Here is a 24,540-nt window from a genome sequence, read left to right as displayed (position 1 = left end):
GATTGACCACATTTTATTCACAGGGCAAACCATGGACCCCAGAAAATGCTTCAATGAATGATACAGGCACATCTAAGTCAGTTCTTCTGCTTTTGGGCATGTTTGCGCCTTGCGTTAAGCGAATGATGAATTTTTCAAAGAAGAATTCTGTCTGTGGATATTTCCACAAAGAACTAGAGGGAGTATTAAAAAATTATTAGGTGCCAATAGAAAAAAAAGGTGATTAAATAATCACTGCTGCAGCAGGAACTCTGAGAGGTGCTGTTTCCAACATGTACCAGAACCTAAGCCAACAACTTTTATGCTGACTGTATCCAGTTCAAACATTTAGAAGAAAAGACTGTTATGTCAATAATAATATGACATTAGGGTGGTAAAATTATGTCCTGGAGAGGATTTTTTTTTTAGAAAAAAAAAAAAGAATCTTATGATTTAGCTTGTGCTCCTTGGCTTTAAATGGAGCATGTTGCTCTGAATTTTCTGTTAGTAGCTAAACTGTGGCTTGAGTCCCTGCAAGGAATGGGCTGGGGAGCCCATTGGAACTCACTAGAGTTTTCTTCCTGACCATGCTCCCAAACATCTACAGAAACCTGAGACATGTAGAAGGATGGGACATATCCATGTCTCAGTCCTGAAAGATACTGTGAGTTCACAGGGTGTGTCACACAGCCCTAGGCATCAGGATGAGGTGCACAGTTCAGCTGGTTTTATGAAGGGCCAATCTCACAGCTGTGGATATCTGGGAAGCTGATATTTCCTTTTTATGATGGCAGTCACTTCAGTTTGTAACAGAAAGCCAAGTGCTGCAGTCCCACAGAACCTGAGGTATGGAATAATTCCACTGATGTGAGGCCTGTGCCCAAATACAGAACACCTGCTAGATTCACCTGGAAAAAGTAGTCATTCTGAATTTGTGTAACTCTATCCACTGCTGAGTTAGGACTTGAAAAAATAAAACAAAAATAACACAGAATTCTGTTCCAATTTGTGCCTCCAGTGGGGCCCAGTCTTTGGTAGGTGGAAAACCACAGGAATATTTGATTGCATATTTGTGATAGCTAGTTGCAGCCTATTAGGGGGTTGTTGAAGGTTGCTGACTTGCTGGAACAGGTGAGATCCACCCTGCATAAATAAGGGATATAATAGCAGCCATAGGGGAGGGGAAGGAAGAGGAAGTCAGCATCTGGAAAAATTTCTGTGGGAAAAAGCCTGTTGAGGCAGTTTTCAGTACAGTCACAGTGTTATGAATTATTCTTCCTCCTTGTATAAAAAAAATTCCAAACACCATGATTTATTATCTAACTATGAGTGTCACAGTGGAGATGCACCCTATTCTGTTAATATGAATATATCCAGCTGGGAATGGAGGAAGAAATATAAGCCTAAATGAAAAAAAAGAAAAGAAAATATTATGTTTGTAGTATTTCCACCTTAGACTTAAGCTAGAAAATACTGGAACCTTAATGGGAAATATTGTTTGCATGAGGTCTCTAGCATAATTTCCATGATTCTGAGTGTGTTCATTTGAATACTATCCCAAATCCGGTCTGCAAACATAGTCAAATACCTCTGTGACTATAAATCTGACCAGAGTACTACACCTAGCCTTAAATATTCATTGCTACAATTCAGTAATTGTGTTACATGAAAGGAAAAAATGGATATTGGCCAAAATGGTGAGTGGTTTTATTCCTGTCCAGTCATCAGAAGCAGCCTAGTAGGATGTGGATTTTCTCCAAAAATTGACACCAGCTCAGAACTGAAAATTTTTGCAGAAGTGGAGTTCTGAAAACATTCTTCTTCAAGTCAGATTTTTCTTCTTCTTTAGAAACTTTGTCCCTCGTCCTGTAGTTATCTCACCACTAAAAATATCAGAGAGAAAATGGATTAACATCTTTCCTACTGTGATACTGAAGCATTGCTCTGGAGCAACAATATGAAGACTTAATAAACAATCATTCTTATTATTGCCTGGAGTTGGTCAGAAGTCATGGAAAGAGGACTTTGAGTTACTGGACTGTGAAATAGCTTGGTGAAAGGAATGTATGCATTTAGAGCCTGGCTCAATAAATACCTCCTAGGGTGGGGAACAAAATCAAATTAAGATCCATTAATCTGTCCCAGGGCTGAAGATAGCAAATCCTCAATTACTTCTGGCAAGAAGAATCCAATCTGTGTAGAAACTGCTAGATAGTCTGGGGACTTCCAAAAGGCATTTGGCCCCAAATGTAATCCATTAGACATCTAGTGTAACGTGAGCATTGAATTGCAGATAGTCCAAACCAAACCATACAGAAAATTCCATAATTTTTCACCATTTTTAAGGTGAGTTTTCAGATAAAACCCAGAGTTCTATATCAGGACACAGAGACTGCTATTGCTGTACAAGTATACTATGCAGTACCTAGGTGTGGTCTATTCTTAAACCCATTATGGTTATTTTACTCTAATGTAAATAGCAACAGACACAAGTGTTTACAAATGAGACTGCTCCCATATCCCTGTCAGTGCCTTGCCAGCTTCCTGGAGGGAAACTCAGTGATGCAGAACTTTATTCACTGGAAACTTTGTGTGTTTATTTGCAAACAAAAGCTTTGCATGTGATCTGAAGCCTATGATTTGCCTACAGCATGTTGTCATCCCAACTGTGTTTGTTAACACCAGACTGAACAAATCGGGGGGAGTACAAATGTCAAAAGCTCAATTGCAGATTGAAAGCCTGGGTGTGTCTAAAGCATTCACTATTGTTTATCAACAAAGTCACATATTATAGGTATCCTTTGTGCCTATATAGAAAATGAAGATGGAAAGTAAAAAGTAGTTATTCTTCTTATACACAGTGGGCTTACAAGACTCTAGGGCTAACCATTGTTTTCTTTTCCTTTGTATTAAGAAAATCTTTTGAAATAGCTCTTCGGATTTATTTGAATGTGTATTTTCTAGTACTGAAACTATATAAAGTAGGCTCACTCTTTTTTAAGGATTTAAGATTTTCTTCTCATTCATTCTATGAAAAACTGACAGCATTGCATTGCCTGAAGTGTCTTATCGATAAAAGCATTAGTTTGCTAAGCCACTTTACCTGCTTGCTTCTTTCATTTAATTCTTATATATGTCTCACTTCTTTCAAAATCCATGTTTAATCCAGATTATGCATTTTATAACTGCTGTTTTTCAGCAATGGTGCTCTTGCCGTTCTATACTAACGTGAACTCTCCTACCAAACATTTCAGAAGATCCTTTCTTACAAACAGCAATGGAAAAGGATTGCCAAAAGCAGAGCTCACTTTTTCATGGAAACAGCCAAGTAAAGGACACTGATCCTACTCTGGCATGGGAATCTTGTGGCACAACTCTTATCAACCTCAGTCCTCTTGCTGGCATGAGCAAATTACTGGTGATCAAGGGCACATACCTTTATCTTCACAGTATTTTAGTGCTCCTGGCTACTATATGACTAACAGCCACTTGCTGCCCTGAAAATTACTCAGTCAAGCTGTTCTAATTCAGGGTCAGTAGACAGGATCAAGGTACTGATGATGCTCCCACACGGACTGCATGTCGGACACTTAACTATAGTTAACATCTAGCAAGGGCTCCAGATTTCTCAGTTGAAGGACCTCATCAACTTGTCAGCAGAAGACATTGGCTACAGCTGGATGTCAGACAGGATATGTGAAGCACGATACTTTTTAACCCACAAATGGAAATATAGCTTTGTCAAGGAAACAGTCAGTCTAAAATAGTCTTCCCAGGTAGTTAGCTGTTGTAACAAAATTCTTGCAGCACACCACCACACTAACATAACTATATTGCTCCTGGGACCCTCTGCAGAGAGCTGTATTGCATCATAAGTACATGGAAATTACTTAAAAAAAGCCGTAGTACCTCTCATGAGCTTATGCCTTCTGAGGAGGCAAGGAGATTCCCAGGCTGCAGACACAGCGGATGATCCATGTGTCATGGTTTGACACTGGCCAAATGCCAGGCACACACAACAGCTGCTCACTCGCTCTCTCCTGCCACAGCTAGGCAGAGGAGAGAAAAAAAATTAACAAAAAGGTCATGAGTTGAGATAAGGATGGGGAGAAAACACCCCAAGGGCAAAACAGGCTCAACTTGCAGTTATAAAGTGAATTTATTACTAACAAAGTCAGAAGAAGATAATGAGAAGTAAAATAAGCCCTTAAGAACACCATTTTTTTCCCCCAACCCCTCCCTCCTTCCCACCAACAGCACAGGGAACAGGGTGCTGGGGGTTTGTTCAGCTCATCACCGAGATTTTCTTCCTCTGCTCAGGGAGAGGAGTCCTTCCCCTGTTGCGCTGTGGGATCTTTTCCCACGGGAGACAGTTCTGCATGAACTGCTCCCACTCTCGCAAGTAGTAGTCCTCCCAAAACCACTGTGTCTGCCCCTCTCACAGGCAGAAAGCCCTGCTGAAACTGCCACAGCATGGGGTCCCTTGTCCACAGGGTGCAGTCCTCCAAGGGCAGGCTGCTCCAGCCTGGAAGCAGGGCCCCCTCTCTCCGTGGGGTCTCCCACTGGATCTCAGCCTGCTCCAAGCATCTGTCTGCTCCAGGTTTCCACCTGCTCCAGCATGGGCATCTCCCCATGGGCTGTGAGCGTGTCCTAAGTTACAATATAGATGTATTTAGTATTCTATTACCACCAGCTGTGGGGCATTAGCTGTTATCTCCTGCTATAACTCACCCCTGATAACAATTAATGAGCCATCAAGAACCAACTGCATGACTCATGGAATTATCCTATTGTGAGATGCTCCATCCAGGAGGGAGGAGCCAAGCATTCCCACCTGGATATAACCTGGCCTTGGAACTGCCTGAGGCAGCCCTATCTACTGGGTTTCTAGAGAACAAGAGCTATCACTGGACCTTCAGGTGGAGACCAGACCTTCCACAGGATCACTGCTTCAACTGAACTGCTTCATTTGGGCTGCTACCACCACCCTAACAGGGTGTCAGGTTGTATCTTACTCTGTCAGGGGTTTTCCTTATATTATTTCACTTATATTTAATTTTTCCTATTAAATTTTAATCCTGGCTTGTGGTCTCCCACTGGTTTGCTTTCAAACTAATACAGAGTGGATCTCTGCATCCCCTATGGGCTGCAGAGGGATAACCTGCTCCACCATGGCCATCACCATAGCCTGCAGAGGAATCTCAGCTCTGGTGCCTGGGGCATCTCCTCCCCCTCCTTCTCCATTGACCTTGGTGCCTCCATGTTGTTTCCCTCACCTGTTCTCATCACCTCCTCTTCTTTGGCTGGGAAAGCACTGTCCCATTTTGTTTTGATTTTATTCTTAAATATGTTATCACAGAGGTGTAACTAACATCTCTAATTGACCCAAGCTTGGCCAGCAGCATGTCCATCTTCAGAGCCATCAGGGATTGGCTCTGCTGGAAATGGTAAAAGCTTCCAGAAGCTTCTCACAGAAGCCACCTCCGGGCCCCCCTCCCATACCAAAAACCAGGCTATGCAAAACTGACACATCTATGCTGTGGGATTTCTGAAGCCGATTAAGTCAGTTAGAACTCTACAGTGAAAGAAAACGCCTCAAAATTATCTTTGAAGTCTGAAATGTGTCAGAAGCTTCTGCTCAGTTGCACATAGATATATTGTGATTCTGGAAAGACCCTGTTTCTGTTACTTTTAGGCCAAAATTGGTAGTGATGAACAAAAGTATCAAGACCCCACATATTCTCTAGATTTGGTATTTACTTCTCTTACCAATATTTTACTGAAACATCATATTGCAGTATAGAAAACTGTATCTAACCAGTAAAAGACATTCTTCTGGAAAAAATAGGAAGAAAGGATGAACCTAAGAGAACCATGTCTTCCCAAACCTCCTAATCTGTAACACCCTCATAAGTCAGAATTAAACTGACTAAGCCTAACTAGAGGAATGAGTTTGATAGATGGATTCCACGAGAAATATTTCTATGTGAGGTATTGTATTACCTAAAGTCATGTGTTGCATTGCTCCAATGGAGAATAGAGAGCATTGACTTCCTTTGTTTATACAGTAAGGCAAAAGTTTTCACTTTATCTTTAGACACAGCTGAGCAGCAAATGATAATTTTAGAAGTCTTCAGAACAAAAAAATGAGGATAAATACAAAAAGGAACAAAATCTAGAGAAACAGGAGCATATAATCACCTGAATCTCATCCTGCAGATAGCCGAAAGAAAAGGGACTCCAAAGGTGCCACCCACCACCCCACCAAGAATAACAAAGTATTACAGGACTGCCATTTTGAACTTGAAAGCCTGTTTTGCCATTCTGCCCATGAAACTTTTAGGCTGTTATCCTTATATTGGGCCTAGACCTACATCTTCAGATTTCTCTTCGACTTATTTCTACTGATATGTTTTTATATTATTCCTGTTTCTTGCTCCTTGTTTCCTGATCAGCCTTTCTCTCCCACCTTCTTTATTAAGTTTTCTACTGACAGAATGACTTTTAGGCATTGCAGCCTGGAATAAGTTTCTGACGTCTTGAAAAGATCTTCCTGCAGTTATGTAAGTCAATGAGACTATAGAGACACACATGGGGAGAAGTGCTAGATCCTCTTTTATCCTCCTAGCCAAGAAGTAATTTTGTATAGGTCAGTCAGATCTTTTAGCAAATTATGGCTATGCTACGTGTTCAAATAAAAGTAAATTTCATCCTGTATATTCTGACAGGTCCTTCTGACAGGACCTACTTTTATCTAGAATTCTTATTTTAAAACAATTATAATTGCCTCAAAACTAATGTATGTTTCTTATGAAGTTATTATTCTTAGCATTTTCAGAATGAAAAACATATCTGCTATAAGTTCACCTCTGTATTAGCCTGTATTTCATACAGCCTGTAAGCACAAGCTGCACAAGCTGATCTGTATTTCATATGCAGATCAAATCAAAGGCAAGTCTAAGAATGGACTGAAAAACATCTACATGTGGTTTTTGTTTGGATGAAAAATGTAAGAAATTCTCATGAAGCCTACTTTTGCTTCCGCTGCTAGAGCCACTGAGTGAAAACACATGAGGGAGACAAATGGGTGAATAGTTTTTATTTTTTCATTTTGTATATCTACTTACATTAAAGCTAGAGATATAATTAAATAATGCTATAAGCATTTGACAGGCTTGGAAAAAGCAGTAGTGTGAAGAAAAAACTCCTGCATTAATAGAGATCTAGCAATGTAAGTAAGCTACTGATACCTTGTCAGCATTGGGCTACTGCAGCTGTCCAACAACAAAAGCATGACAGTCTCCAGAGCATGCAGAGCTTGCATCCAGAGAACATCAGTTTTATCATTCTCATTGTTTTTTTTCCTACTTGAAACAGAGTATACATGAAAGGAAAGTGAAATGGAAAGCAGTAGTAAATAGGTGCTGAGTTTAAGCTACTAAACCAGGAATGTCTCCATGCTCCTTTGGATACGTTGTTGGTCAGACTCCTTTTCCACACAAAGAAAGGTATGGCCATTTAGTATTTTGTGTGCTTATTCCTATGCAAGAGGGCTCCATGCAGTAGGTACTGGAAATTACAGTCTGCTCTAATAGTTCCTCCTTTGCAATCATTAAATCCCTAATAAACTTATCTGATGAAAGTCAGTGCAGCCTAATGGGGACTTCTGAGTTTCTTTGCTGTTTTTAACTTTTTTCCCATGCCATTGAGGTTCCTTGTTGAATTACTTTTAATAATATGCTCTGTGAATAATGGTGATGTGATTGGGATATTGTGGATGGAATATTTTTTCAGAGAACTCTGATACCAAATGTCACATAGATTTTTCTTTTAATTTGTGACAACACCAATGATATCAAAAGACCACACCTGCACAAGCTGAACGGAAGAGCTACATCCTGAATTCTTATTGAATTGACTGAAGTTGATAACAGACTTGGGGTTTTAATATTGCTCAGGAAAGGATTACAAAGCACTTATTTTTTTTCCTGTATATCAAACAGCAAAATTTAAGTCTAATGAAGCATAACTAACCCTCTTCATAGTATCAGTAGCCCTTTCTCTTTAACTCTGGATTAGGCAACTTTAGGTCATAGAGGTGACAGACATCAACAGTGTAAAGGGAAACCATCCATTTGATTTAAAGTTTATTATCTTATCTGCTTATTATCTAACTCCGCTTAGAAAGCTGCATTTGTAACAAAATACCAGCACAAGTCAAGGTGTGAGTTACACAAAAAAAGGAAGGAGAGAATATGTCACAGAAAACAATTTTTGTGGAGAGATCACTTTACTGAAGTTGAGAACAAACCCAGCTAATGAAAAAGTAAATAAAAAATAAAATACTGTTGATATATAAACTGTAATATTACTAATGTATTTTAAAAATTCTTTTAATTGAAAGCCCCACACTTCAGGTGACTACAAGCATGCTTTGCTCAGAGCAATTGTTCTCTTGTCTGGAATTCAGTCTCCTACCTAGCGCAACACATATCAATATGGAAAATCCCTCTTACTTATTTTCATTTCTCCCTTAATAAGACCATCTTCTATTGGAAACCTGACAGTCGGAGCAGCAGACAGGGAAAAGTAAAGAGTGAAAGTAATTACAGGGGGAGGAAATGTTACTGCACATGCGACTAAACATAGAGAAACTATCATAAGACATCCTTGCAACAATGCAGAGGTTAATGCATTTTGAAAATAGCCACCCAAATACTTCTCTCTTTGACCCAGTTTAATTACCCTGAAAATGAGTACAGAATAAAGAATTCTGATACTCAGTTTTGAAAAGCATGAATGAAAACCTATATTCTCCCTTCCAATTGAAGTTCCATTTCCTGCCAGATGAACCATGAAGTGGTAACAGCTTGGGGCAACATTTTTGATATGAGAGCTCTTCTAGAAACAAGGCTTTGAGAGAGAGTGAGAACCAAAGACACCAAAAAAGAGGAGTACACAATGATGATTGCTATAATAAAGGACATATTTTGTTAGAAGATTTAAAAATATTTAAAAGGAGTTAATATATTACACAAATAAAGCTGATTGATTGCAGTGCAGTTAAGCAATTTGAAGAGTGCCAGATCAGTATTCTTGTTCTATAATGGCCATGATAACTCATCATATTTGCTTTCCTACTTGTAATCATATTTTGTTTTCTTTACCAGAATTCTACAAGTAATTGCTGGTGGCATATAGACTAAATCACAGATGTTAAAACAAAAGATAAAATAAGTACACTGAATGTACATTTCACATTTACACCCAACAAAGGTTGTCAGCTGTTTCTTCCTTGCAGCTGCTTAAAGGTCTAACTGTCCTCTCCTACTGGAACAACTAACTGTTGAGAGACCACAATGCAATAATGTTCTTGTTAATTATTTAATTCTGTTTAATTGTAATTAGCATCAAGCATAACAATCAGAAAATATGTTGTATTAACTGTATAGAGCATTAGAAGTGCAGTTTACATAAGGTTGGCAGAAGACTCCTACATGAAAGAACTAGTCTGACAAATGTCTATTTGTCACATCAACCCACCAGAATCTGCAGGACGATGACTTGAGTTTATCCTGTTCATGACTGGAGCTGAGTGAAGCATTTCCTTCCCACCTGTACCAAAAATGGATCAAAGAGGCAATTTCTACAGCTGTTTACATGTTTTGAAATTTCAGTTAACAGAATTAAGCAGAAATTTCTTCATTGATAGTCGGGAAACAATACAGAATAGATGTTCCCAGGACGTTCCCTGAGAGATCCTCCACAGGCTGCAGGGGAATCTCACCTGTTGAACATGGGACACCTCTTCCCTCTTTTGTGACTGCTGTTCCCAAGGCTATTTCTCACACTTTTTTCCCCCCTCCCTCCTCTCTGCTGTGCAGAAGCTTGAGCTGTGTCCTGGATGGGACAGTCCCAGCCTCTTGTCATGAAGGCTACCCCTGCAGCTCCCCACTAACAAAACTTTGCCATGAATATACAGTAATAAATAATGGTCACCTTTAGGATAAACTCACTCAATATTTAGCCTGAGGATTTGGAGAATAGAGTCTGTAGAATCCCTGTGGTATTTGTCTTCCCCAGCAGCACAGAAGGGAATGCTAACAGGTGTCAGGGAAAACTAGCCCCATGTGGCATCAAGATATTTTATGTTTTATATATGGTATATATATGTTTTTTAGAAATATATCTATACTATATATTATGATACTTTTTATTTTGTCTCCTATAAAGTCAACAGATAAGATACACTCAGAAAAAATCCAATGCAACTTAGATCTTCATGGCTACTACAACAATGAATGGAGTCATATTTTAAACTTTACAAAGGGTAGCAGTCACACTATGAGAAATAAGACTTACAGAGGAAGGGAAAGAAATAGTGAAAAGCTGTGTATCCTACAGATTATTGGTCCATAAGGAGAGTTATAACTTGTGTCTTTATTGGCTAGTTAAGAACAGAGAAACACAGAATCATTAAGGCTGGAAAAGACCTCCCAGATCATTGAGTCTGACTTCTGACTGAACACCCACCACCATGTCAACTAAACCACAGGTATACAGAAGAGAGCAGGTTTTAATATGATTCACATATTTTATTAGACTGTTAGAATTCTAGGAAGTTTTCTTATAGCTCAAGGACTAGACCCAAAACCATGGTTGTCTAGACTGCATAAAAGACCACAAACTATATAAGTGAGCAGTAGATGAAACTATGGCCTTATTCCCTCATTTGGCCTTCCCATTCTGCAGACCACCTGACCAAGATCCGTGTGGGTGTTTGGGAAGGTCCTCAGAGCTAACTCATACCACCCATGAGGTCTCAGCAGGGCTGAAATGGCAGATGATAGGCAACAGAAGGCAAACTATGTGCCATTCCTTGTCTATTTCTGCCCGGTCTACAAATCAAGTAGAAGCAAACTGAGATCTGGACTAAAGGGCAAAGACCAAAGTTTCTTCCCCTAAGATTAGATGTGTATCCAGTTATCTGAACACCAAACAGAAAAAACAGCATAAGTGCAGCTAGGAAAATATTTGGAGTTTGGTTTGGTTGCTCTAGTAATGGGTACAGACTGAAGAGATGTCTCCCATAAACCATGTTGTTTACATGTCTGATGAGCAGCTGGCAGATGCTTGATGACCGTGAAGAAGAACTCACTTCAGAGGAGGAAGACAACTATGAGAATAATCTTTAAGATGCATGGTTGCCTCATTTTTATGTTTTCACCACTTGATCAGATAGGTGTAGGTCCAGTGAGGAAGTGGTTGTCATTCAGTCAAAAACTGCATGACGTGGGAAGGATTCAGACAACTGAAAATGCTGAAACAGTTTTAACTTCTTTCTTTCCAAACCACCTGAAGCAGATATTCCTGAGACAATATTGCCAGAGAGAAAACAACAAATTATTGTAATAATCTCAGCTACACTATGTACATTGGGCACATAGTCTACCACTAGAATGCTAATTATGATGGTATATAGCAGAAGAAACATCAGTACAAGCACAGGACAACTCACCTCTACTGTGTGCTTAAACCTGGGTCAATTTTAGCAGCAGCCCAAACACATTCATTGCTTGTCAAATCTATTTGTATGAATCTGGTATTTCTGCTGCTGGTAGAACATAATAGACTGTGTTACCTACAACATAGCTTTTGAAATGCTTCATCAACTTCAAGTTAATCACGAAACCATTTATTCTAGTCTGGAAATCTATATATATGAGCAAAACTTATTAAAAAAAAAAAAAAGAAGAAAATCATTTCCACAGAAAAATCATGCTAAAAAAATTAAAATAATGTTATTGAAATAAACCAAAGTTTTTAACAATCAACTATCTATCTCATTTTGCTGTCAGTTGCACACTGGCTCAAAATTATTTTGCATTAAACTGCTCTGTTTATGCCAGTTTTCCTTACTCCTTAAAGCAATCTTGCCCTTTGTCCTTTCACAGAAGCACTACCACCTTGGTTGAGGAGCTCAGCTGTGCCCTGTGGTGGTGGGGTTGGAGCTGGCTGGAATCCCTGGCCTCCCCTCCCAGAGCCCACAGTCAGTGCCTGGGCACCAACACCCAGCATGATGTAGGGACACCAAAGGCAGCTTCTGTCTGGCTGGTGCCTCCCCAGTGATTTCTGCAATCATGAGAAAAGCTCACCTGTGAAGACTGGGCATGGCCACCCAAACAGGAATGAATTTCTGAACAGGCTGGCCCAACAGCAGATACCCATACTGTGACCAGGGCTCAGGGTTATTACAGTCTCTCCACCAAAGCACCATTTTCTATTTTACACTTTCTCTTTGGGTAAGATTTTAAACATATATCCCACCAATGCTTTCATCTGTCAGAAGGCGGTAGTATTGGTGAGCAGCTCACAACAGCTCCTAACATGTGAAAGTACCTTCTCTGATAACAATATATTAATGAGATGATTTAATATGACAGATCAGGGACATCTTATCTGACTGATAAAAGACTGATTATATCCGCTTCAGAATATTTCTACTGAGGATTTTAAGGTGAGATCTTAGATAATCTCATATATGAAAAATTCATATATGAAAAGCTTATCTATTCTAATGGAAAGTAAGCATGAGGGATCAATTACCCCTAGTAACAGTCTTTGAAGAAACTGCATCAACCCACTCTTTCCATTATTCTAATTAATTAATAGTGTACTTTCTTAGAATTTATGTATATAACTATCAAGTCACACTGTATTTCGGTAGCATCTCAATATTTAGAGATGTGTAAAAAGAGAATAAAGACTTGAAGACTGTTTAAGAGGTTAATATTTTCTTTCCATCATAATGCTCACAGAATATGCAATAATTCATGCTAACACAAAGCATAAAAGTCCTTAATAAAGAAACTAGATAAAATAATATAACACTCAAAATATTAGTTGGTATTTGAGTTGCGATGCCAGGATTTGTTCTTTAAAACTCAGGAAAAAACTTATCTCAGAACTCTTGGCTCCTCAATTTTCTGACTTCACTGATGCTTACAAACTCTGCTTTGTGCCTCCATTTGGGAAAGCATTTAAACACCATATTTGAATTTAATTTTGGATCATTTTTGACTTGTAAAAGTCACCAGATCTAAAGCAAATACAAGGTGAGGGAGTACCTAAGTATTCTATGGAGACCTGATCAGCAAAATTCATATACAAAAGGGGAAGAACTACAGAGAACCTGGACTTTCCCCTCATTAAATCTTGACACCATCAGTTTTGGAAACCACCGGATGACAATCTCTGCCACATGAATGTCAATCTCCATCTTAGAAACAATGTGGCGACATAACTCAATGACAGCAGCTGAGGACTGCTTTGGGAATTCTCCTTCCTTCAGCACCTGAGAATGTTTCCTTAAGGAAAGAAAGGGAAGAAAGGTGTCAGAAATTATTTTGTATGGATAGCAAATATACAAAGAGGATATTTTAACTACTTTCTAAAGGAGAGCTGAATTACAAAATCAAGCCCATTAGATGTATAAATTGGAACGACAATTTTGTTGCCAGCCTCTTTCTCCTCTGTCATTTTCTGACTCATTTGTTCTAATTCTTTTATAAAGAGTAGAGTCTTAAGAAATTTTCGCCTGTCCCCAAAAGGAAGAGTATCCTCCGTGTCTCTCCCTGTACCATACTATCCCTCCCCACTCTGTCTTTTGAACTCAGCTGAAGCTCAGAGAGGAACTTGTCGATTAGGAGGGAAGGATAATATTCTTGGATATTTTTATCACAGAGCTCGTGACTGGGTATTTAAAAAAGTTACAAAAACATAACTAGTGAAAAGTAGCAAGGGAGTTGGAGAAAGCACCCTCTGGAAAAAGCACAATTACGGAGTCCAAAATCAGTGGGGAAATATGTATCACAACACTTATTATGGAAATAGATACCCTGAAGTAAAAATAGAAAGACTTTGAGGAATGGGAAGTTCTTTCTACTTATTCTAGAAAATTGTAATGGCATTCTGGATTTCTGTCTTCTTCACACGAGTGTGAAAGGAAATGCAGATTTGTTTCAAACTCAGACTGTTTGGATAGATGTGCATTGATTGGAAAGCTCAGTCTCCAAACCAAGTATACATGGTAGTGCTATTCCTTGCACCCCAGCCCTTCTGTCAGTAATCCTGCTGAATCCCTGCTGGCCATCTCCTTGGCTGTGACTCGTGGCATACCAACTGCTCTCCACAACCTTCCAGTCTGGATTTTGGGTTGTCACTGACAGCAAGCTATTTGTGCATTCCCTAGGCAAGCTAGGAAACCTGTTTTGAAAAATCACTCAAAAGAACATTGAAACACAATGGATTACCACAAGCAGTAATTAGTAAGAGCACAGGGACCTGAGTAAAGCTTCTATTTCACACAATTTCAAAACAGTTGTATCTCCAAGGCTGAGAATTCAGGAAGCAGCTGTATCCAAATACACAGCTCATAATTAGAGAAAGAAAGAGGCCCTCCTCCTGTTCCTGCCCCCTACAAGCTTCTGCTGTTACACTAAGCTCATCTGATCACACTACAAACTGTAACTGAGGAACAGGCAGGGAGACAGGAACTGGCACATGAGCAACCATGTAAGAGTACGAGCTGGCTGAAAGGAAAGAAGATGTGACTGAAAGCAGAGGCAGTAAAATGGAGGGGGAGAACAGAGTAAAAGGATGGAGAATATGGGAGGTGAGTGCCTGCTGACTTTGAATAGTTCAGCTGTCTCATGAAAACACAGCTATAACAAGATTCCTATAGTATGTTTCATTGCATCTTGGGTATGTTAATTCCAGACCCATGGCAGTTTTAGACCAGAGGTAGGTTTTGAAACCCAGACATTTATCAATATTTGTAAATATTTCCTTTATTGATTTGTTTTGCAAATGAATCCTAAAAGGTGAACAGAATCACTTTTCACATTGTTTCACAGTTTTCTACAAACATTTTTTCTTCCATGCCTGCTGATTTTCTTTTGCAGTACCCAGTGGCAAAGAGCCACATAGCATGTGAATTTAATCTGGTGTTTGCTTGCTTGATAGCTGCTTCCTCCCTAAGATACCAGACAATTTGACTTGAGAAACCATCAGAAGCCAAGCCCATCTTTCCTCTTGAAATGAAGCGTCTTTGAGTCTGCCTTACCGATGACCTGATATCTGCAGAGAACCCAGAGAAACAAATTTTGGAGGCTGGCAAAAATTGCAAATTGAACATTCCCTGTTTTCCTTCTCCCTAACTTATATCTGCATTGCTTTTTTCTCTTTATCTTCCTTCTAATTTCTCCCCTTCTTTATACGTACTTGCATTCAACAGGTGGAAACATTGGCATAAAATAAAATTTGCTTGGTTCCCAGCATTTTTTCAACCTATCTTCAACCTACATTAATACAGATGTAAACCTGATTGTTCCCTCTTGGACCTTTGGAATATTTTGATTTTGTTGTTTGCAGGAGATGCAACCCTTTCTGTGTACAGCAAAGCTAATGAAATCATGAAATATTCATATTGCATTCCTAATTGTATAATAAAGTGGAACATGTGCTGTTATAGTTGAAATCCTCCAGTCTAATTAGCAGTAGTCTAATAAATGCTTAAGTGAAACATAGGATGTTTAGTGCTACTCAGCTAAATCTCTCTTTCCTCATTCAGTGGTATTAAACATGACATTAATAAGATAATTTTAAATAACACAAAACATATGTGTAAATATATATTCTTATTGTAAATATCTAAATATTAACTAAGGAGTACCTTCAGGGTTTGCTAATCAAAATTTGGCTTGTTCCATTATTATTTTTACTATATATTTGTGGCTTTTTATCTTTTACTTTTTTCTTTTTTCTTTTTTAAGTGCTACTGTTTAATTTATCATCAGATAGTATTATTGTCTCTATTATGGAAACATAATATATAGTTGGAAAAGTCTATTTCAGCTTTTCATTTACTCTGTAGCCACAGAAAAATAATCTGAAATTTATCCTGTAAATCTAATTAAAAAAAACAATTTTTGAACAAAGAAATCTGAAACATCATAAAGTCTTTTTCTTTTCTTTTTCAAAAATCTCTGCTGAAAAATCATTGTCTGGTTTCCAGGAAATACTTCTTCTGTAATAGGTAGGAAGACAAGGAGAAAAGTGACTCTATTAATAACAGCTTCTGTGGAAGAGCCAGCAGCGGGAAACTAAAAAAATGATTACCCATTTTCTCAAAGGTTACACGTGGTTTCAGATGAAGAAAAACATTTTGTACAATGCAAAGATACTTCTAAGTTTTAAATATCATAAATAGAAAGATGAAGGAAAGTGTTTGAATAACCAAAACACCTTCAAACAAAATAAATAGATGTACATTAATTCCCTCATTGACTAATTTAACCACTACTGGAGCAACAATTTGATAAAAATGTGTCCTTTGGCCAGGGTTTTCTACAAGTGTCTATTACAGTGATTATTTTCTCTTTCTCAGAAGTCGCTGATATCAACCCCTGAGACATAATTTCAAACAAAATGGATCTAACAGACAATAATATTATTTCTTCTCGTCGCAATGCTTCCATGTAAGTGTTTCATAAATGTACAAGCTAATTGCCTTCTTTTCTTATTAGAACCAACAATAATGCTGATATTATGATGTGATAGAGGTAGTGATTTATTTTCTGTCATAATTTTTGCTACATTATTAAGGGCACATTTTTGCTACATTATCAAGGTTATTTATGGGACTGTAAGAAGTTAAATATTACCACCCTTTGCAACTGTTGGTGTTTCCTTTTCCTTATTTATGCAACCAGAGTAAGTTGATTGAAATTTAAAATTGTCAATTTATCGACATTTCTTTCCAATTTGTTTCCCTTTTTTCTGTACTGTGGACAAGTGTATATTTTTGCATTATTTATTTAAAATCAGGAGTTGTTTGACATCAAAACGGTGTACCATTTTATCCAAGTGAACAAGGAACAAATTGATGAGGAAATACATTTACGTAATGGACATTTAATCTCTACCTTTGTGAAACTCTTGAGGATTATGTTATCTAAAAATCACAGTGAGTATGACACAGATTTTTTTCCCCCTGATTGCTTTAAAGCCTGGGTTAAATTATGCGTCACTTGCAGATCACACTGAAAACAAAATGTCGACTTTTCTCTCTCTAGAATCTCATCAAGGTGCTTTCCCTCCTTCCTCTTAGTCACACAGAACCTATACACCTATTAGATTTGAAGATTTACATACCATAAGTAAGCACTGAATTCCACTACTGGATAAAGTACAGGCAAAATGTCTGTACATTCAGCACAGACAAAATCCTCTGTGGGACAATTGCTTTATGATAGGTTGTTAACAAAGCCATATTTTACTGAAGTGCCTTTTCAATTTTTATAATCAATAAAAATGTTTGAGTATTGCTACTCTGTTTAGTACTAATTTTTGTACATTTATACAATTATGATGCCCCATAACAAGTAAAAAAAATATATATAAAAAGAATCTACCACACAATAATCAAGTCGGAGCCACTAGGAGAGTTCTACTGACAGCCAAAACTAATATTTCTGTTATAACTCGAATAAATACCAACTTCCATGGCATGTTTAATCAGATTAAAAGGTCATGAATGAATGATATGACAAAGGGCCCTTAGATGTTTAATTGTTTGAAAGATCCCTAGTCAATGAGAAGCTAATGTTCACCACAGAGGATCAGGAAGAATGTTGTCGCACAGACAGTATAAAAACGTGTTTAAAATGTAGCCAGGAATTTACTGTATGCTTCTCTAAGTCTATGTGCAGATCAGTCTATGGGTCTCTCAGAAGTCAGAAAAACTTCCCAGCTTTGTGTCATCAGCACACTTGCTGAGGAGGCACTCTAACCATTCATCCAAGCCATTGATGAACAACTTAATAGTGCGCCCAGTACTGAACCTTGGGGAACACCACCAGTGACAGGCCTCCAGCTGGGCCCTCTGCCACTGATTACAACCCTCTGGGATCTGCTGTTCAACCCACTCTCAATCCATCTCACTCTCTACTCATCCAGTCCACACTTCCTGAGTTTGTGTGTGATGATGTTGTGAGATTTGCTACCTTCCAGTCACCTCTCCCGATGACCATGAATGCTCAAAGATGATTACGAGTGACCTTGCTGTGGTATCCACCAACTCTCTTAGTGTTCATGGATGAATTCCGTCAGGCCCCATGGACTTGTGGATGTCAAGTTTGCTCAGGTATTCTCTAAACCAGTCCTCCCTGAACAAGGGAAAATCTTCCTTTCAACATTCCTTTACTGTGGGCTTCTGAGTCAGAGATTTCTGTGAGCTGGCTTTGTTAGTGTGCAGCCATTCAGAGGGACATCAACAGGTTGGAGAGATGGACTACTGCTTTTCTAGTTCTAAAGTTCATCTGTTTTTCTAAAATTCACCTGGTTTTAAGTGGCCCCTGGCTTTTTGCCATCAATAGCATACTCTTACTTTTGAGTTGAGGAATTGACAGCTGCAATCAGATGGCACTCTGCAGCTATGCATGCATAGGGGCACATATGCCCCAAATCTATTATCAGACCATATTGTTTTGGAAAAAGACCTATCTAGAAACTGATTCCTTCAGAAAGATGTCTCCTTTTCATTATTCACTGCAGGAAGATATATGCTTTTCACATCAATCTGTCTTTGCTTTATGCAAAAGGATTCAGCAACATTGCAATGCATACTCTTTCCATTACCATGTATATATATTTGTTCTTTGGCTTCACAGTGGTTAGCTTTTGCAATTAGAAAGTACCTAAAGTGCCTAAAGAAACACTTGAGTAGAAAATAACCACAACCATATCTTTTGTCTAGCAATACTCTACTTATCAGTACAAATTTTGCAGCAAAATGAAACACATATACTTCAAAAGCTAATTATAATATCATATGTTAATCCCAAGTAACTCAATTTTCCTTAGAATGAATCAGTAAATATAGGGAGGCTGCGTATTTTCACATGACATTTGCCCAGATACTAACTGGACATAAACATTTCTTTAAAGAAAAATTTCAAAATAACTAATATGTAATTAGCATGTGGTTAATAAATTATCATTTTAAAGATATTACTTTTTTTTGACAAGTAACTATAATTTGTAGTCATAGACAGAAAGTGAATATAATACATTTTATTGAGATGTTCATAATCATCCATGGCACATACCATATACACCTGTAACACACTTGAAACTTCTATTAATAATTAATGAATCCTAAATAAATTATGTATAAATTTACCTTTAGTGTAAGGTACAACCCTCAGGCTGATGATAACCATGAAGAATCAAGCGTGAATCCTGCAACAGATTTTCCTCTGTTAATCCAAATTTTCTATTAAGAAAAAGGTTATTTAATTGCAAGTTAGGTAAAACAATTGTAAGGCTTTATTATTACAACAATGTCTCCTTCAGGAGTTGAAGATAATGATGATATTCCCATTTGCAGCCAGCTGCTTCCCTGAGGTTGCTGTAGTAGAAAATGTGCTTCTTTATGCAAGCGAACATTTGTATGCAACAATAGCAGTCTGGAAATGCCATACTGAGCTTAGATAACTCTGAATATCAATGTTTAGGAATCACAGTTGCATATTTTTATAATTTATCCAGTAAAAGAATAATGAATGGCATTGTTATGACTGAAGATGCGCCATTAAAAAAGGATTCAAGATTCTTTATCAAAGTTTTATGTTTCTTGTTAAAAAAATAAGTCATGTGTACCTTAAAGAGTTTATTTTCTTTCCTTCTGTGAGTGGTATCACCTGCCTTGAGGAACTGACTGTCCTGCAGACTCAGTTTCCAATGCCTGATTTTTCAGGTCCACCTGCCACCCCATGCCTCGTCCATTTTAAGAAATGAGGCACCTTTGTGTTACTTACCTGCTTCATACCAAACCAGGATTCAGGATCTTGTCTCTTTTCCAACAAAGGCCAACTTAGAGCTCATTTTTCCTAACATTTTTGTGTACCTAAATTACAAAAAGTTTCTCTGGTTCTTTTTACACACAGTCCAGTACCAGGGAAGAATACTGGTATGCATCTGGAATCACCCTCGAGGCTTTTACCATGGTGATGGAAAGCTGTTTGACTCCTGATGTCTCTGGAGGTAAGAGTACTTATTTATTTAAAAGGTATCTAGATTGCAGAAGAGTCAGAAAGGCTGTTATAGCTGATCAAATAAAGCGAAAATGATTTGTTGAATAATTTATTTGACAAATATGGACGAAATCTGGCAAATACATTGTTCATCAAATAGTGCTTGCACAACTAGATTGAAAAAAACAACCCTTAACCGTCATATGCCAGCATGTATAAAAATCCATTTCTGGGTTATATTGGAAAGAACTTAAAAGAATTTCCTTGAAGGGACCAAGGGACAAGTTCACATAATTTAGGCATTTAAGTTTATCAGCGCTGTAATAAAATTCCCTCTTAAAACCTCTAGGTAGGGAAAGTCCATAAATATCCTATCTTTCATCACTATATCCCCTAAATAACTAGCTGCCTTCTATGTTTTTCCAGAACTAATTACTTTTTATCAGCTCTAAACAGTTTTGTATATTTTTTACATCTAGGATCCACAGACAAGGTTTTCCATGCTTATTCATGTTGAGGAGCCTGTTTTAGGACATAATTATGAATTCCTCTAGGGACAGAGTCCCAATATCTTGAAGCCCTCTGCTTTTATTCAAAGTTCAAGGGAAGGAACTGTGACCTCACGTACACTAGAACTTACAGTTTAAGGATACAGGAGAGAGAACATATTTTTTCTTTCTGGGTAGTTAAAGCACTTATATCCTAAATCCCAGGAAAGGCTCTTTAACTACTCTTGACTTTGCCAGACTGAGAATCAAACAAATGACAGCAAATCTACACAATCATCAGAATCCCTCCTTAATCTTAGTTTTTGTGTTTATGCATAGGCTCACAAACTACCCTATAAACGTTCAGATGAGACCAGATCATGTGATCTGAGAAAGAAGCAGAAAGCAGTGTGACATGACTGTGATGCAGAAATGCAAGCAGTAGCCACTTGTGCTTACATTTCTCTCTTCTTTCTTTCAACACTGTTATGCTCCCTCACAAGTACATCTATGACTGGTTAAGGTTGCTTCTTTGCCAGAACAGGTAAAACCAGTCTAGCTTTTCACTGTGGTGAAATTACATAGTTTCAGTTGACAATTCATCTTGAAAGTTGAAAGTTGCAGCTGAAAAATCTATGTGCACAATGTTTGTTAACAGTGAGCTAGATGTCCTGATGGAGGGAACATTAAAAGCTGTACTTTTTTTCATCCAAAAGTCAATAAAATGTTAATCCCGTTTTTACAGTTCATTGCTTCAGGTAGGGAAAGCTATTCCCTCCTGGCTTGGCCATGAGGTGCACTTTGAAAATCACAAGGAAAGACAGACTTAAGTTTTATTCTGTGGAGCGTTTTGTGGAACATAATCTTGCCTTGGGTTACTTTTGGTGACACATATGGGAGTGTCAGGCAACGCTGCACCTTTTGCGTTCTCCGACTCCTCAGTCTTTGGGAAGTAAATGTTTTTTGTTGCTGTGGTAAATAGCTATGTTGTTAAGACCAGGAAAACAAGATGAATTAACAAACCAGCTGTCTGATGCATCAGTCTTATTTTGAAAGGGAGATTGACCTTTGTTTCAAGCAGTATGCCAGTAGTTAAATTTCTTCTTTTTTGCCAGGGGTTAAGATACTGGTACAACAACTTCACAGGGCTGTTTCAAGACCTATGTAGTGTAAATTGTTGCATGTAAAAAGAATTCAGAATAATATCTCAGAATATTTAAAGGAATGAGTGACATAATGGGTTACATCCAGCACAGGGCTCTTTTACCACAAGCAGTGTATGAAGGAGAGGAAGGAGTGCTGGAGCTGCCTACCTCATAGCAAACATCTGTACAGTCATCAGGAAAGAGAGTTTGCCATACTTATGGACACATCTGGTAGCAGATTTTCTTATGAATGAATATATATCAGGCAATGACAGATCACTTGCTGAAAGTGACCTCCTGAGCAATGTTTGGCTTCTCAACAGCTGTGTTTAGTTGAGAACTCCAGCTGAAGATAGCAACATTTGCCATCACTAGAGGCTGAAAACTGGGATTAAATGATTAAAAACTTTCTTTTATTACTCAGCTAGATGATTCATATTAATTGCACTGAAGCAGATTTGCATACAGCCCAGGTTTACAAAATGATTTGAGATAGGTATAGTAAGTATTTACTTTAAGGGAGGATTGCAGGAAGTGTAGCTGTGTGTTCTCTCCTTTCTTTCCTTCTTGCTATCATATTCTATCCAGCTTTCCACACACAAGCTGTGTATTTCAGTCCAATTTCCTCTCTTTCTAAGCTTGCATGAATGCTTAGAAAATATGCACTTCCAAAACAGGATCCCAGAAGCTCTAGCATCTGCTCCATTTCTAGTAACCATTCACTTCAATATCTAATGTGGTACAGACCAAGGGCAAGAGGAAGGGAAAAGACTGAATACTATTGGCAGAGAAGGTCAATTTTTCATTTTCAATAATTAATCCAATTAATTTGTTCTAATAAATTATTTGGTTTTTTTTTTCATTACACTGCAAATTCCTAGAACCATGCATGAAATAGTAAAACATGGAAGAACAGCTATAAAAAGTGAAATGGTATATAAACACTTAAAAAGACCCTATAGCTCAGTCAAAACAAGTAAACAAACAAAAAGAAAGACACTTTTAAAGAAAAAACAGAAGAAAAATCTTCATCTTACTCCCCCTTTAGCCAAACAGAGCTTTCTGGTCTGGGCTCAATATCAAAGATGACCCTATTATTTTGAGGACTGGTAAAAAGAATTTGTTTTGGGGTTTATTTGGTCTAGTGGAAAGAGTCACATTCTTAATTTTTATTCATATTTGAAGTTCTTTCTATTCCAGATCAGGCATTTTATCTACAGAAGAGATAATTGCATTTCAAATAATTGATCACACCAGTTCGACTACATGCATTTTTTCACCTTACAGTCTTGCATACTTTTTGATGTGACCCTATCACTCTGATACACCAAAACTGAGTCCCAGATACAGGTTCTCCTGTGGGTTTGATCTGTCTGGTCTGATTTTTACCCTAGGAAAAAAAAAACCAACCTCTGACTAATCTTTATCTGTGTCTGCATAGCAAATTGCAGGTAGTTGAAAAAGCATCAGAGTGATGAAGGCCATTGCAGCAACAGTGTATTACTTATCCTGAAATAATATACCCTGAGAAGAACCAGAGATATGTGGTTCTGTTGCTGCAGTAAAGGAGCTACAGGATTTTTGGACTGATGTCACACTGCCCAGGTCATGCTGGCTTAGGGGTTGCATGAAATGAGAACCTGTCTGCCTACAATGTCGCATGCAGATGTGCATTTTGATTGACTTTTTCCTTACAGTAACTTCACTGCAATTTCCTCTATCAAAGGCTTCAGTGGGCTGAAGCTTTCAAAGTATCTTGTTACCTTTTGTTTCTAGTTCCTCTAAAATCTGATTATAGTGCCAACTCTTCTGCCATACCAGAGACTTGTCTACTACTGTTTTACCACTTTTAATTCCAATCTAAATATTATTAAAGAAATGTTGTAGTACATTTTAGTCATGGCAGTCCTTATGTGGCATATGTAGCCTCCATATGTATCTTTAAAATGGTTTGTTTTGACAAAAATATGCATGTTCACACAACCATCACATGCCATTTTTACCTATAAAGCATTGCTCTTTAGCATGTCTACATCTTGCCATCTTTCCTCAGCCACCAATGCAAACTGTGGAAGTGATTCAGGACATGGGATAGGAGCCTGCCTCTTTCAGATTCCTCATACCTAGCAAGAGAATTTCAAATTGAGCTCTCTTTTTTTAGTAACTAAAACACTAAAGCATTTTTCATTTTCTTAGGGTTTAGGTTCCCTTTTCAGATTCCTGAAGTTGTCTTTTTCCTTAAGTACTGCCATGTCTCTTACTTTCAGCAGAGATGTGCATGCAAGGCTTTAATAAAATGGAAGGTCTGTTTAAATGATAATATATCATATTTTGTTTTCAGTCTGTTTCATTTCATGGTCTTGTAACAGAAAGGAAATTTAAAAAAAAATAAAACCCTGTACCTATTACTGAATATCTTAACAAGTTATATGAGTTATCTTTTAATTATGCTAAGTGCTGTCTGTAAGCTTATGCAATGTGATCTAGTTTATAATAGTATGAGTACTTTTCTTTTAGATTTATTCTTGACTAACAAAATCTTTAACAGAAAAAAATGTGTCAAGATATTTCAAAATTACAAAACCTAATTTATAACAGTTTAGAGATTTTACTTGTGTTAATACAAGTAGTCCTTTATTTCAAGGTATTTCATATTTTTGGGACATGACAGTTATTGGGTCCCATAATTTCTTCCATAAAGAGGAGATGAATGTGAAGTCACTCATTTTGTAATTTATTTAAACATACAACATAAGCAGCTATCTGTTAAATCAAGCATCCTTATAAAACAAAGTATCTTACATTTACTCAGGATAATAATTTTCAATATTC

General features: G+C 37.8%; 1 long non-coding RNA gene across 1 annotated transcript in view; it reads right to left on the bottom strand.

Moving 5' to 3' along the window:
* Window positions 1–14,849: 14,849 nt before the first annotated feature.
* Window positions 14,850–24,540, bottom strand: part of LOC146443257 (uncharacterized) — a 32,171-nt gene continuing 22,480 nt past the window's right edge. Inside the window, exons 2-3 of the long non-coding RNA XR_014846501.1 lie at window positions 19,223–19,281; window positions 14,850–15,117 (exon numbers count right to left, since the gene is read on the bottom strand). This is a non-coding gene — a long non-coding RNA (uncharacterized LOC146443257). The remainder of the gene's footprint in view (window positions 15,118–19,222; window positions 19,282–24,540) is intronic.

This window comes from Lichenostomus cassidix, chromosome 1Aa (genome assembly GCF_008360975.1).
Source record: "Lichenostomus cassidix isolate B80296 chromosome 1Aa, HeHo_3.0, whole genome shotgun sequence".
Classification (NCBI taxonomy): Eukaryota; Metazoa; Chordata; class Aves; order Passeriformes; family Meliphagidae; genus Lichenostomus; species Lichenostomus cassidix.
This window is presented reverse-complemented; position numbering and strand designations above follow the sequence as displayed.